The 17,196-nt window shown below is 38.1% G+C and overlaps 1 protein-coding gene across 7 annotated transcripts in view; it reads left to right on the forward strand.

The window, feature by feature from the left end:
- Nucleotides 1-17,196, forward strand: part of sona (sol narae) — a 499,516-nt gene that overhangs the window by 2,586 nt on the left and 479,734 nt on the right. The gene's annotated exons all lie outside the window — the stretch shown is intronic.

Below are 17,196 nucleotides of genomic sequence, written 5' to 3' on the forward strand. Positions count from 1 at the left end.
ACAAAAACGCAAAAATCATCGATTTCAGAACCTCAAGTATAAAGTTAAATTATTAATTGAGCAGTGATTTTAGGTAGAATTTTAATTAGTCAGTAAATCGTCAATCAATAATTCAAAACTTTTGCTCGAATTATCTAAACTTATTTAATTATTGATATTTATGATTAAAATTTTATTTTTGGAATCGTTTTACAAGGATTGTATATATTCTTTAAGTGGAAAAGGTGTTGTTATTTGAAGCATTTCGTGGTCATCATGAATCGGAAACCGATAGTCCACTTCTTTTTTTTTAACGGTGCATTCTGACGTAAAAAGATTTCTCAACATCTTTTGGAGTCTGTTACTGAAGCTTTAAAGTTTTTAGTTTACTTTTGAAATTGAGGATTAACTTCTTTCATATTACTGCGTTTTTTTTTTTGCAGTAAATTGAAGTCATCTGCGAATTGTTAGCGGATTGTCTAAAAAAAAAAAAAAGTTCGTCGCCAATTGTGGATACACCGTTGGAAAATTTTGATGTTTTTTTTGCGAATTATAGTGTTCTTACATTTGGTGTATTTTTACACTAAGAGTATTTTTTGTTTTTGCAATATCTTATGAATCGACAACCTTGGCTAGTAAAGAAGGAAAATTTCACATGACGATTAAAATTCAATTTCTTTTCTATGGGTTTTCGGTCATTTAGTCGAATGGGTTATTTGGCTGAATGAAGTTTCTAATCTAATCTAATCTAACACCAACATAGCCATTTCTTGAAAGCATCCTGGAAAATGATATATATGCCTGCATTATTTTTCTTGTCTATTTGATGTATGTTTCACATCGAAGATGCGTCACACATATCAAAACGGCCAGGCCTAATGTGCAGCATTTAAGGGGCAAGATGGTTCAGAAAACATCGGGCCTGTTTAAATCGAAGATTTAAACTCGATGCTTCAGAATCCAATAAATGGATGAAACGTGGACATCGCGTACCGTACGTTCCGATTTTGGTAATTATATGATTGGTTGGTCGTTGGACGCATCAAAGCTAGAAAGGTTAAGTTATGCTCCATTTTCTTCTGACGGTTGGGACCTGAGCACTAACTCTTGTCCTAGCCTTTTATGACTTATGGATATAGCGCCATCACTCGCTTTCTGAAAAGAGAAGAGGGAAAGGAAAAGGAGAAGAACAAAGGGAAAAGGATTATGTGAAATCTATGAATATAAACAATATTTTCGATTTGAAATATACAATATAGAAATGCAGAACTACCCGTGTCTTGTCACTTTTATCAAGCCATAAAAAGTAACAAGGACTAAAATGTGATCCTTTGATTACTGGAAAATCCTGAAGCTTGGGACTAGCAATCATCCTCAATGCGTAAAAACTGGTGATCTCAACTAGGCAATACCAACGCCGGCCGCGCCCTAACGCAGGTCAAGAAAGGAATGGGTAGAAATGTGTTGAATTGACACTCGCTTTGATGGAAGCCAGGAAATCCTCCGCACTTCCACGAGGAATCACTTCAATTTTGGCAACAAGCCCGAAAATTCAGTGTTGCCAAAATCGAACGGTCTTATTTTGAAATTCAATTTATGATTTGGTTGACTTCGGACCACTGCGAAGCATCGCCTTGGCATAAACGTTACTAATAATAAATCTTTTATTAAAAGTTGTAATCACAAGGAGCAAAAATACCCTTTTTTTCGAATTTCTTTCAATCTTGGCACGTTGCCAAAATTAAACCCCATGCCAAAAGCGAACGGTTTTGTGATTTTGTTGCTAAAATCGAACCGTGCCTGAATCAAACGACTACTGTACAAATATTTAAATTAAATAAATGGTAGCCTCTCACCAGATTCTGTAGTTGTTTGTGACTTGTTCAACACTGTTGACCATCATAATCACAAGTGTTAATAAGTAGGAACGAACTCACCAAATGAATCCATGAGCAATGTCAACAGAATGAAATTGCAAGGCGCTATTGGTACTTTCATGGTCCACCTTTCTTGCTTAAATCAGGATGATATCCACCTGGTACGTTTAAACAGAATTAACATGTTGCCCCTCCTTGAATACATCCTGATTCCTGGTGATTCCGTGTCTTCAGGGAGAATTTCCTGTAGTCCTGTATCTGTTATCTTTTTGTAATTTTCACATTTTGATCATCCAGATCGGGTTCAGCTAATATGAAATATCACTAAAAGAGTCCCCAGGATCAGCCCTTGTGGTTCGCTTCTCCGTCACGTCGTCGCAAACGAAAGAACGTCAGACGTGGAGGAGTTTGTTTTCGGAGCTGCTACCATCTGAAGCTCCGTAAAAACTTCAGTACACGGGTTTTGTTGAGAGTCACGGAAAGACAACTCCAAACTTGAATAACTTTGGAAATCACTATCAGATTGGTTTTTTTACTGTTTAAAAAATATGCCAAAATCGTTTCTTCGAAAAAAAATCACAGTAAAGAAAATGCACGTCAAACTTGTTCAAAGGCAGAGCCTCGGGTCATTTAGCTGAATGAAGTTTTACCCAATTCTAGAAAAAAAGGTAAACGATTTGCGAACACTATTAGATTCCTAAGTATTTAAAAACACTTGTTTTGGATTAGTTTTAAGTTCCCAAATCCCAAACTTTGTAGTCTGAGTCTGTCTTATAACTTTACAAAATTCTGTTGTTTTTAGATTATGAAGATGGGAAAATGAAGATGGTAAAAAAATCAGAAATTTTATATTTTTGATAGAATAATTATACTTTTAAACATGAGTTGTTCTTTTAGTGCCACACATTACAAATGCCATCATTTTTAACCAAACACCCTTTTAAAGATAAGCAGTTCTATGAGTTTGTTATTGTAGTTATATTTGGGCTTTTGGCACAGCAAATGCAGCTTGCCATCAAATTTAGATAAAATAGATTTTAATAAATCTGAGAGAATACTCCTTTCCTTTAAACATGACAGTTCTTTGGAGTTTTGATGTTCAGGTAGCAGGTCACTTTTTAGTGACTTTGTAACTATTCTGAAGTCAGTCCCTAACAAGTCACTTTTCACACCAAAAACTCACTAAAGTCACTATTTCCCTAAAATTAGTCACTAAAGTCACTTTTTCACAACTAAAGTAGAGTGAAATGGAAAAATATCAACACCATTTTTTATTTGAGTACTTGGCACTAAGCAAGTCTACAGTAGTTATGACAAAATATGCAACAATTTTAACCAGAATGACCAGTGATCAAACCGTAAACATTCAAGGATTTTTGAAACACCAGGATAAATGCTGGGAAATGCCTTCAATTTCGATAAAAAAAATTTGGTAAATATACCTCCTATCTGCAAAAATAAATTCTAAACCTAGGAAACTTTTCAAGGGTATTTATCTGTGCTAGATTTTCAGAAGTCTTTGAAGAATTATCAAGAACTTAAAAAAAATCAAAGGTCATTTTTGGAATGACACCAAGACATTCCAGAGAAGAATACCAAAGTACAGACTACGAAAGTCTCATGTAAAATTAAGTGCTCTGAGGGCCGATTTCTTCACCTCCGCTGAAATCCTAAACCAGGTTTATCCATATAGTTCTCTCTTTCTTCTTCTTCTTCCTTTTCTTCTTCTTCTTCTTCTTCTTCTTCTTCTTCACACTTCAAGTTTAATGCTTATCGCATTTTAGCTTATTGCGTGCTCTCAACTTAGTGTTCTAGATGAACTTCCACAGTTATTAATTGAGAGCTTTCGATGCCTGTATAAGCAATAGTATAATTGTTTGGCAAGTACAATCATACTCTATATGCCCAGGGAAGCCGAACAATTTTTCAACCCAAAAAATTCCTGGACCAGACCGGGAATCGAACCCAGCCACCTTCAGCATGGTCTTGCTTTTTTTTTTCTTTGATTTGTTTTCCGTCGATCTTATTTTCCGTGCTGAGCACCAATGGTACCGACGCCAGGAAGGCAGCTCCCACACCTGAACCCTACCTATCGATCCATCAACTCATGAACCGGGGACCAACGGCTTTACTTCCCTTCCGAAGGAAGACGTGATCAGAGATGTTATGCCTCAGAACATCCCGGCGGCGCCGACTGGGATTGAACCCAGGCCTGCTGGGGTGAGAGGTAATCACGCTTACCACTACACCACCGGCACCACTGGTGGTCTTGCTTTGTAGCTGCACCTTTACCGACTGAGCTAAGGGAGGTCCCATATAGTTAAACCTGGTTTATGGCTTAAGCGGAGGTGAAAACCCAGCCCTGAGACTGACACATACGAGCGTTGTATTTTTTTCAAGAGATCTCTGATGAGAATTCCATGTAAATCCCGTGAACTGCAAAGATAATCTCTGCGGATAGTTATAACAGAATTCTGGGATGATTTCTGAGGATACTTCCAAGAGCACTCCTAACTCTAAAATTCCGGGAAGAATTCCAATGGAATCGACTTTTGAGGGTTCAATCTCAAAAGAATTCTTCGAAGAGTTTCAAGGGTATTCTGAGATGGATTTTTGTTTGGAGAATTCTGAGAAAATACCAAGGGTATTCTGAGGAGAATACAAATTGAATTTCTAATATAATTCAAGGGAGAAGTCCAAGATTATTCTTAGCAGAAATTTATGATATTTCTGAGGTTAATTACATGGAAATTTTAATCCATAATCAACGGATGAGTTTGGTAAAAGGGATGCTCTACCCGATTCGCACCTTCCTCAAAATTGTTTTAAGCTCGCTTTTTACTTTCTATATACAATTTTCACACTGCCGTTGTACAACGAAACTATCAACTCTATACTTTATTAAAATGTCTATTATTTCTATTTCCAATAATGTTGTCTATTGTTCTGCAAAGAATTTCAAGAATGCAAAATTATTTTTCTTAGGCTTGTTTTAGAAGCAAGTTTAGGAGAAGTGGAATATTTCTAAAAAAGTACTTGAGATCATTCTGAAAAAAATATATGACATATTCTTAGCGTATTATCAAAGTTATGTCAACATTTTGAAGATTTCAAAGACTGAATCAAATGCAAGATCTTCGAAAAAAAAATTAATGATCTATTTTAACTTATTTAAGCTGTTTGACTGTAGTTTATTGGTTTATACATTAATTTTAACGTGTATCGCTCAACCAGTAACATTGAAAAAAAAAACCTTTGGGAAGATCCGGGAATTGCAATTTGCTGGCCATCATGAATAACGTAATCAAAAGGAAATTATTCAAATCAATTCAAATGCTCTTTATGGGAGATTCCGTTGAGAGTTATTTATTATTTAAAAGTCACTATTTGGTCACTATTTCCGTAATTTTAGTCACTAAGGTCACTACTATTGTATCGCTTCAGCACTACCAGCCCTGGATGTTCTAGTTATTTTTATGCCCAGCATATGCAGTAGAGTGATGCTTGAAATTGAAATTTTCGCTCCACAATACTTAAACGATTCCAAATCAGATCCTGACTAACCTCTCAAAATTTGAACCCATTTGGTGAGAAACTGAGATGGCACAAACCATTTGAAGTTTGTATGGGAATTATTATGGTAAAACCAAGATTTTTGTTCATGTCTATCTAATAATTCGCCATATCGGTCTTCTTCAAAAACTTTCAATTGTACTTGTAGGAAATTTGCCCATCTACAACTTTGCTGAAGACTACTTTTTTATTAAATGCAAAGGAACGAAAGTTATCAATGGTTCAATGCGCTCATGCTCAATCAACTGCTCTGCTCAGCAGGCAACATTGGTGTTTCTGGGGCGTTGAATAGGACACAAAAACCATGGCTAGTATGTCACACTGCAAAATACAGTGTTGCCTACAGAGCAGCTGCTTGATCTTGTCATAAGTTTACCAATCTCTTAAATAATTATTAACTTTTTGCTGTCTCGTTCTACATAGAAACGATCTTGAGCAAAGTTGTAGCAGAGAAAATTTTCTATAAGAATGGATATCGAACTGTTTCGCAGCTCAATATGGTAAAAAGACTAGAAGGCAATGAACAAAAAGTTGAGATTTCCCATAGTTATTTACATGTAAACTTCAAATGGCTTGTGCGAAGTCTATTTCTAACCAAATTAATTGTAACTTTGGGAGGCTAATCAGGACCCGATTTGAAACCATTTAAGCACTGTGGAGCATAAAATTAAGACTAATCAGAAGAAAAAAAAAATGTATTTCCTTCTTCATGATTAAAAGCAGTTAGTTGAAGATTTGATGTTTTAGCAGAGCAAATGCAGCTTGCCATCAAATTTAAAAAAAAATAGATTTTAATTATTTTATGAGATTGTCCCTCCATATAAACTCCAAAGAACTGATTTTGATATTCTAGATATCTTTAGCTGAGAAGAATTCCAAGAGAATTTACATGATTCTAGAGCATGAGAAGTTTCAAAAAGGTCAAGATTTTGTTCAATTGTTGAAAAACAAAAATCTCTGAAAACATCAACATTCCTGTTAAAAACAATGCATATAAAATTTTAATTCAATACTTAGTTACTATACTATATCACGAAAATCAGGCAACTATCAGGAAATTCATTTTTGAACCGAAACCCACAGAAGCTCAGGGAATTTAATTTAAATTCAGGTAAATATTTCTTAAGAACAGAAATTCATTGAAAAGTATGACGCCAGTTTCATACAACTTAATTACTCGTTTTAGTTTGAGGATGACTGTTCTTATAAAATTTTAAATAGAATTGTGTACTTTTGGTTGCTCAATGCTTGATGTTGCATTGTTCAGAGTGGCCACTCAACCGGGAATTAACGGGGTATCGAAACTAATTGGAAAATAACCGGAAAGTTGATTGTAATCTCAAAATATGTTTGTATATATTTTGAACGAATTCTGTTTGCACTTTCTTCCTATGTTTTATGTTATTTGCTCTTCTTGACGTGTATTTTTCAGAGGTGAAACACTTATCGACTACCTTATTCTGGGATAGAAAAAAAAGTTCTTAGTCTCAGGCATCTCAGCGTGTCACAACTTTTTCTGTCCTGAGTTGGTTTACCAATCAGACCTACATATAATGGGGGTTCGACTCGTGCCGTTAGAGTCTGGCTTTTCCTTTTGAAGTGTTTTCTTAGACTTAGATCTTTTTTTTTTTGTTAGCATGAAATCTCAAATTTTAAAAGTTGAGGGTTGTGTCCAAAGCACGACCGCATTGTTGACGTAGGACTACGAGATTAGTTTTGCTACTCCATTCAATAACTAAATGATTTAGAAATTCAACTCTAAAATAAACAATTCATAACTCATTTTTTTCCAATTTGGCTGATGGTGAATAATTCCAAAAATTAAGATTCAATTTTTGAAATTAGAAATCAGTTCCTTTTTATTCTTAATTAGGTTCCAACCATGTTAACCCATCTTTCGAAAACTTACAAATGTTAGTCCTGGCAAAATCACTTTAGAAATCAAAGTGCACCTGACATCACAAATTTTTATGTCTTTCAACTAAAACTTATTTAAGTTAACTTAATTTAAGTTTATATTTTAATTTTAAATCTCAATTAAAAATCCATAAAATGGCAAACATTGTCATTCAATAAGTGGAATGTCAATTTGATTGCTTCATTGAAGCATATTAAACTCCCAATTGAATGGATTAATCCCCATATATGCAAGATATAGTTCCAGTTATAGTTAAAGTTTTCGTATCTTTCATTATTCTGTGTCCTCTTTTCTTTCGAGAAAGATTGCATATTGTCGGTCTCGTGCAAAAATCTGTGAGTTTCCACAATCAACGGTTGAAAATTTGGATTCAAAAAACCTTCTGCATTTCTGTTGTTACGTTTCAATTTTATAAATCTTTTCATTTCCATTGGACTGAATAGAGTGTGTTGCACTCATTCTATCAAATATCTGATCACTGTTTCGATTTTACTGTTTTTCTTTGAGGTGTGCCCCTTTAAATTCACATGTGAAAAAGATTGACATTAACTTTACAATTTTCTCTGCATTCTTCATTCTCGAAATTCGCTCCAGGATTTCCTTAAATTTGTGGTCAGATTTGTCTTGAAAATCATATCCAAATACCCTTGGAATTATTTTTGGAAATCCCTTTCATTTGATGTTCTCCTCAGAATTAATCCAATTCCCCTGAATATGAAAATAATCATTTCCAGAATCAGAATGATTAAAATTTAGAATTTTTGTGGAGTGTTCCTTGGAATTCAATCCATGAAATCTTTAGGAAATCGTTTACAAGCGCTTAAATTTACACGAAGTATCGCGTAAATTTTATGCTAAATCTAGCGTTAATTTTATGTGCGCTATATCTCACAGAAATTTACATGAATTTTTCGAACGGTGTACGAGAGCCACATAGCATGAGCCATTTTGCATTTACAGCAGTCATAATTTATAACTTCTCAAGGTATCACAAATTCACCACCTCCAGCATAAATTGAACAGCAACATAGAATTTAAATTGGTAATGATTTGTAAAACGCCAGAAGTGCTCTGAGTAAAACGCATAATTTTTTTTTGTTTTTTGATTTTAACTATCACAATATCCATAATCTTCCTTTTTATTTAGCCTAGTACTTGTGACTTAAGAAGGGGGCTTTGGAGAAACAAAAGTCCGTTGCGCCATTGCTTCGGTTACCGCAGTAAGGGCTTCATACTGCGGAGGTTTTGATTTGATAACATACTGGTACATCCTTTAAATTTGTCGAACCTCTTAACGGAATCATCGACTTTCTCTTTAGTCAATAACTCAGCTACAAAACCTTTTCCTTGTATCTGTTGAGCTACAAAAAAACCTGATTTATCAAACTATGTGGTAGAATTAACGCGAAATCTGTTTGCATAGCAGTGGTTATGAAAAGAGAAAGTCAATGAAGAGAATCGATCAAAGCAGATAGGACCATTTGAAATGTTCATCGAGAATTGCCTATCTTTTGACGGATACGCGTATTTCGTCTACTATTTGCAGACTTCATCAGTGCCAAGTACAGTGGTGTTGAGTACTTGGCACTGATGAAGTCTGCAAGTAGTAGACGAAATACGCGTATCTGTCAAAAGATAAGCAATTATAACGGAATTTCAAGGAAATCGACCAACCCACTCAAAGCTCTTCATAACATATTGGTAGTTTGGGAACTTCGTTTTGCCCACGAATATTTAGGAAAATTCTAGAAATTGTTCAAGGTTCTTCCTGAAATTAGGAGAAAGTCAAGTATGATATGAGATAAATAAGAAAGCACAAAATATGGTGCTTCGAAAATGTTGACGGAACTTTTGAAAACTAATCATAATTTCAAGAAGAAAGGATAATGAACATAAAAGCGCTTTTCCGCCCCCCGGGTTTTTGTTGTGTGGCAAATGCCACCTTCGCCACCTGTAGAGTACGGTACTGCTCGATAAAGTGCAAATGTTTTGCAACGTACCATATAAACTAGATAATACACTATTTGAAACAACGTCATCAACGTCGGGGGCGGACGCATCATTATTTTTAGGCAGATTTATATTTTAAGGGTGCTGGTCAATATTGGGTGCGACTACTTAGTTAAAATTTTAGGAACACAGCACTGACAAACCAAAGCCATCTTTAGAACATCATAGTATATTCTAGAGATCTCATTAGATGAACTTTAACTTATGAAAGCTCGGATTTTTGTGAAATACCCAAGAAACCAATCAGTCCACTAAATTGCCTTTTTGCAATATTATGCTGACATATGGCTGATATAGGGCTTCTATACCTCTGATATACCTCTTCGGGTGCAAGCATGGAGAGCATATGGGTAAAAATCTCATCCGAAACAAGGTCTATCTTCGTTGGTGTTTCATACGTACCACCAGAGAAGTCCGCTGATTGCGAGTGCATCCAATCTTACGCTGACATTGTTTCGGAAACTAATGAAATGATGGGTAGCAATGATGGGATCATTTTTTTCGGGGATTTCAATCAGCCTCGAATAATCTAGAAATCAGTGAACAACGTCTGCGCATTTGCTGACCCTCTTGCATAAAATTTTTCTCAAGCTTGCCGCATTCTTATGGACAGCCTTGCTTTTGGAGGGTTGAGACAAAGAAATATGATACGCAATCACTTGGATAGAACGATTGATTTGATATTTTCGAACGACTGCATGACAGATTGCAGTTCAATTGTTTTCACGGTGTATTGTTCAGCAATCTTTCCATTTGTTGAGAACGTCGATGAACATGATCGTGACTTTAGTAAAGTTGATTATGACGCACTCAACTCTATGCTTTCTCAAGTTGATTGGTCTACTGTTTGTCGGTGTAGCAACGTAGATGATGCTGTTAGTTGCTTCAACAGTATACTGCGCGATTGCTTCACATTCTGTGTTTCGTTGTCAAGACCTCGGAGAAAACCTGCTTGGTCCAATTCTCGCTTACAGTACCTTGGACGTATTCGATCTAAGATGCTTAAACGCTTCTCGGCACGCAAAAATGGCATCACCAAACTGGCGTTTGCACGAGCTAGTCGCAACTATCGGAGCTATAACCGTTACTTGTACGGCAGATACGTAAGACGTGTTCAGGACAATCTGCGAAGAAATCCTAAACAGTTCTGGAATTTTGTAAACACTAAGCGAAATGAAAGCGGCCTTCTATCTACCATGCGCATGGAAGATCAATCTGCCTCCACCGCAGAAGCCAAATGCGAGCTATTTGCTGCACGATTTGCGAGTGTTTTTCAGGCATCAACTGCGTCTCCATCGAATGTTGAAACTGCGACAAGGTCCCTGCCCGTGGACGCATTCGACATTGATATTTTCGATGTTAATCAGGCGATGGTGGAGAATGCACTGAAGAAGCTGAAATCATCTGTATCACCTGGACCGGACGGTATTCCTGCGTGCATATTGAAAAAAATGTAGTGGCATGTTGATTACACCTCTGCAAGCTATATTCAACCTCTCTCTTCGAAGCCAGCAGTTTCCAATCGCTTGGAAGATGTCATACATGCAGCCTATCTTCAAGAAAGGCAGTAAAGTGGATGTGTCGAACTATCGTGGAATAACTTCGTTGCCTGCCGGATCCAAATGCTTTGAGATAATTCTCAATGATGTTATGTTCCAGGCCTGTAAAACGTACATTTCAACATCTCAGCATGAATTTTGTCCGCAACGTTCAGTCATCACTAATCTGTGTGAATACACGTCGTTTTGCATCAGTGAAATGCAGCAAGGAGGTCAAATTGACAGCATATACACTGAGATAAAGGCTGCGTTCGACTCAGTTAATCACGATATTCTGTTGGCTAAGCTGGAGCGACTAGGAGCATCTTTGAGAATTTGTAGTTGGCTGAGATCATATTTGACTGGCCGTGAATGGTTCGTGAAAATTGGATCAACCGTGTCTGCACCTTTCATTCCTCAATGTGGGGTGCCGCAAGGGAGCAACTTGGACGCAAGTTCAGCTAAGTTATCTTAGGAGCCAACATTTTACGCTCCGAAATAGACTACCCTGTATTGCTGTGTCAGCTCAACATCTACGCCCCTCAACGAGTGCTGCGATCTAGACAGCTATTGCGCCAGCCAACGAGACGAACACAGTTACGGATCCAACAATCCCATCGATTCGATAAGTCGAAGACTCCAAGACAATTACAGCTTGTTTGACTCCAATATCTCTACCAACGTCTTTCGAAACCGCCTACGGAATCGACCAGAATTATTTTGTTTTTTTCTGTCCAACGTGTTAACGTTTTTTTTAGTTAAGTTTTATTCATTAAGACCACGATGTCAGATGGATTTATACAATAAATACAAAATACAAAATACAAATACAAAGCTTTACAGTAGCCGAATATCAGCCTGGTTGCAAAAAAGCAAATTAACGGGTTTGTTGGTTACTCAGGTAGCATTGAAAGCTCACATGTGTCACAAAAAAAACCCAATGAAAATGTAGCCATCTGGAATAACAACTAAAATTCTGTGTGCAACTCATTATAATGCAGATGTTGATTTTGCTGGGAGTAGATCTTCTTTTTTGTTATCAGTACAAAGATGATTTTAAAAATATAATGAGACGTCTTATACTCACTGCCACGACTCAACCTTCCAATAAACTTGCTCTTGACAACCGCCTGGCAAAAATCCATGTCAACACGGAAACTCGTTTCAAATTTAACAGCAGATCACTAATGAATATTGTCTAATTCTATGCTTCAAAAACAGCTTCCATTTAGCTGACCGCATCAGGTCACCGAGATGCAAAAGTTTACAAACTAAATTTACGGAAACTAATGGCACAGCACATGTTGAAAGTGGTTGAACATTTCCCGTTGATCCCCTGGAAAGGAATTTACGCAGCTCCTCAGGAAACCTGCTCGCAGTTCTAAGCCCGGGCTCTACCACTTGAACCAAGACCAATCAATTCGATCTAAATGGCACTTGGCGACCGGTAGCGATGCCTTGGTGGCGACAACCGACGATGCTCGTCCCGGTTCACCACCTCGAGTGAGTGAAAGTTGTTTTCCTGAGCTGTGGATGGACGGCAACAGCCATGGCAGATCGATCGGTCTCGTAATATTTAAATGCTACTTTGGATCTGAGAAACGCCAACGGACGGAACGCACACATCCTCGGTCGGGGTCGTGTTGGTGTGTACGTCCGTCTCGAATTCATATTTTTTCCGCAAGCTCAATTTATGCACATTTTTCGACTTATGAGGATCTTTTGCAGATGTGCGAATTGCCGGAAGTGAGTCTCAGGCAATTGCTTTTAATTACCCGGGGGTATTTTCCGACTGCTGTCTGTGTGAGAGTGCGAATGCATGCATTTGCGCACCTCAGCCATTCATGATTGCTATAATTGCCACGACGAGATTTGTGCCATTTAACTGACGTTGCGCCGAGCGCTCTGAAACTTGGAAGTCTCGTTCTACGACGACCACAACTCTGGTAAAAAGTGACACCAGTCGGTGCTAACTGGGAACGTGTTCTATCGCCTTGTTGCCAAAGGTTTTGTCTACATTCCAAGGTGATAAATTTGAAATTTCTGCCAGCAAAAATCAAAACGCTTCAGCAATCAGGTGCTTAGCACCTGCCGCCACTTTCCGAAATAATACGAAATTCGTAGTTTCGTTTTTTCTGTCCCCTGCAACAACAAAGGTAATGACCACCGCCTCTCTTGACGCGTCGTCGTTGCCAAAATTATGCTAATGATCGGTCGATTTCAAGCGAGAGGGTTGGAATTTCGATCACCTCAAACGAACGAGCCCCAGAAAGATGGGTTAAAAATGTTGAGAAAATCACACAATTTGACGAGGCGTTTAGCATTTTGCTTCCGTCATCATTAGGCACACGGCCGGCGCATAGTCGCGGGTGATGAGTTTTGGCAGTGTGCTGTAGAACGGTGCGATACTATTTAGGATCGGGGTTGATCAAAGAGCCAAGCGACCACAGGGGGGGGGGGGGGGGGTTTCAGGTTTCACCCGCAGGGTTTGGGTAAAATGAAATCTGCATATAGCTCTACACTGTAAATTTGGGCATTATTGATGAGGAATCAGGAACTGGGTGCTTTTGGGGGTTGGAGTCTTTATAGGGGCGATACATTATGTATGATTAGATGACCTTAGCTGTATTTGGTGTTTTGCGATAAAGAGGTGGAGTAAGTGAAATCATATTTCACATGATTCCGACATTTAAGAAACTTCGACTGATGCTTTATGGCGTAAATATTAATATTACACAGTCACTTGCCATAGCAATTTGTTCCATCCATTAATGCTGGAATGTAATTACTAAGCAATTCGTATGAAAACATATCAATGAATCCAATGGATTATTCCAAGTAAGTTTGGTGAGGAACTTCAACCGCATTTTGGAAGAATACTTAGAGAATGTGAAGGATAGTTTCATGGGAATGCTGAGAAGAATTCCTTGATGATTATGAGAAAAATCTGTGAAGAGTTCCATAAAAATTGAAATCTCTAACTTTCAACATTCAATAGATTACAATAAGAAGGAGAAATTTTTCAAAATTCTTAAAAAAAAATTAGAAATTGAGCCACATTTTTATGATTTGTCATTTGGCGTGGAGCTGCTAAGATAGCGAACTTTAAAAAAATAAACTATTCGACACTTAATGAAATTTTAAGGATTTTGAATAGACTGGCCAGAAGCTAAAAAAATAAAATCATATTTCCGGACTGATTTGAGATTAGGCCGCAACAGTTACTCCATTCCCGGATTTCTCGTAAATAAAGGGTGTACGGAATTTAATTGAATCACAAGAAAGGATTCGGAAAAATTCACTCATTCAACCGATCATCTGCAAACTATCAGGGAATAGAATAAAACATATTATTTATCTTTTTCCATGTTCGTTTTATTCAATTTGATTACAATGTCAAAATGCACGCATGTGCTTTTCTCATAACACTACTCATAAGATCTTGTGCAACGTTTGGACAAACTTTTTTTTCTGTGGAAATCCATTTTTTCTTAATATCTCCCCCTGATTTCACTTCCTTAGGATGTTTCCGAAGTGCCTACTTCATGATTACCCAGTGCTTCTCAATTGGCCGCAGTTCCGTGCGTTCGGGGGATTGAGATGCTTCGGCACGAAATCGATCTCCTAAGCCTTGTACCAATCCAGAACATCTTTCGAGTAATGGCACGAGGCTAAATTCGAACAGAAAAGTAGATGCTTTTGGCGGCATTCCTTTAGGCATACCTGCCCAATGACCGTCCCGGTTGTCACGTATGGAGTGCTCCGCTTTCCACACTAGCTAATTTCTTGCCAAATCATGTATTTGTTGGTAAACTTAGACATATTCTGCTTTCTAACGTCCGCAACGACATCGAACTTATGATGAGCAGTGAACAGGAGCCCCGAAAGCTACCGGAAGTCTGCTTTTACATGCGTCTCGTCATCCATAACGAGACGATGTAGTTTCGTCATCATCTGGATGTGGAGCTTCCGTGTACGTGATTTACCCTCCGTATTCTGCCATTCATCGTGATTCGGCGCCTGTTGGACTTTGTACGTGTTTAGTCCTTCACGTTTTTTCGCATCTTGCACGACAGTTTTGCTTAAATGTAGTTTTTTCGCCACTTAACTAACTGAACTGTTTGGATTCCTCTTGAAGGCTTGAACTACCCGATTGTGATCCTTTGCACTATACGTAGATACATTTTGGCCACTTTTTTTTTTCTTTCGATTGATAATCAAATGTTCGTTGTATCGATTTAAAACACGAGTTACCGAAGGTTGTTCCATTCCCAGCTTCCTGTTGATGGCAACGATGACAGAGAAACGGATGTTCAAGGTACGTGCGCAAAATTTGTTTGCGCTGCTGCCGTTCTTCTGACTCCATCTTCGCAACAATTTCACAGCTGCAAAGACATCTAATTTACAAGATATCCCACTAACCAATTCCTCGAATTAGGCCATGGATACACCCTTATGTGATCGCTGTGCCATCTGGTGGGTGCAAGATGAAATTGTTGGGAGTCTTCCGCCAACTTCACCACCAGGGCTCAATAACTGACAGGCGTCAGCATGACAGATGCCGAACGTTGATGATCATCCGAGGGAAGAGGACGTTATCATCCTCGATGTCCTCATTATATTACGATAGCAAGATTCTCACTTTTTTGTGATTGCTCTGTATTTCCATCATTACAACTTTATAAGTAATAGAACCATTACTTCATCTTCTCGGATAGTCTCAGTTCGATAGGCTGTTCGGTCGATGAAACCAGGTAGGCACTCATCTTATTTCCTTTCAAAGGTAAGCGAGCAGATGAGTGTGCTGGTCGAAAGATCATATATGATTACCTTTGTATGGGTCCTCTCACATTGCTCAATCCCAGGCAATGAGAAGGCGGACTCTCTCGCAAAGATGGCAATCACCATTTAGTGCGTCAGAGTACCCTTTCGAGTTGGCAAACCGATAGGGACACTGGAAATCTTGGACGGTGGTTACACGCAAACCAAAAATCTATTACAATGAATATTAGTTCCATTTCCTATCATCCTCTGTTCATGAACATCGCAGCGAATGTTAGAAGTTGACCTTGCAGGCGATATAATGGTTTTTTTGCCTTTTTTATTTCGTGTTCTGTCTGTGCTTTCACCTACACAAGCAAGCATTTGCCTTGATTTTTATGTATAACATGGTAGAACGACGCACACCCTTGCCTCGAATCTCTCCAGCAGAAAAAGCATACGAAGTCGAGTGTGAGAGGAAATGAGCGCTTCTTGTTTGCTTTTGGGCTATCCTTATTCAGAAGCACGGACAGAGCAGTGGAGAAAGCACAGGTCTGATAATCGCAACGTTCGTTGTTCGAGTCCAGTCGGCAACCTTTTTCCTATTTTTTCGACATAATAAATTTACCTCACTAATACACTCTAAATTTTTCGGTCTCCAATTTTCTTGCATTGGACCGCAGCTAAGTATATCGCATCCTCGGTTCATGCGGTCTCCACTTACATCCTCTGATGATGAATCCCACATAATTGTAAGCGAATCTTACATCCACCGGTTGGGTGTGCATTCAATTATTCCTAATGTTTCTTCGAGAGTGTGGTTTAAAGGCTTGGGTTTAAGTCGTGACTTAATTCGCGTGATGAGTAGACTGATGTCCAACCACTACTTGCTAGATGCGCATCTCCATAGAATAAACCTCGTGGACAGCAACATCTGTCGGTGTGGAAACGGTTACGATGACATCGAGCACGCAGTTTGGCAATGTACGTATAATGAAACCGCCAGAGAGCGAGTTTTGAATACCCTCGAGGCCCTATGTTCCTATCAGAGACGTGCTGGCAACCCGCGATCTCTGCCATATGCAGTCGGTTTATGTTTTTCTACAAATGTCTAGTATTTGAATTTAATTCGTTTGCATTTTGTCTCTCTTTGCGGTAACCAACGTAAACTCATTAATGAGTAAAAAAATACACATTTTTCATGTTTATATGCAGCTGTCAAAACTGTGTAAATTAGGAGATCTCAAATTGTGTAAAAATGTGTATTTTTATACTCATTAATAGGTACAAAAAACTTCAAACCTTGCTGCATCCTGCTTCGTTGATGCACGCCATTTGCCTAAGCGAAAAAAAATTCAGCAAGTGCAGCTCCCCTAGTTTGAAACATTCAGAGTTTGAAAATTTAAAAATGGACAAAAAGGAACGATCTCACCAAGTTTAGCCAATTGAACTTGAGGACAGCTTGATGTCTGAGTCGCGAAGAGAGAAAAATGGAACGTCAAATGCAGCCAGACGGCTGCTGTCACCAACTGTCATTTGG

This window comes from Ochlerotatus camptorhynchus, unplaced genomic scaffold (genome assembly GCF_037179485.1).
Source record: "Ochlerotatus camptorhynchus isolate MF236.1 unplaced genomic scaffold, CSIRO-AGI_Acam_v1.1 ptg000192l, whole genome shotgun sequence".
NCBI lineage: Eukaryota > Metazoa > Arthropoda > Insecta > Diptera > Culicidae > Ochlerotatus > Ochlerotatus camptorhynchus.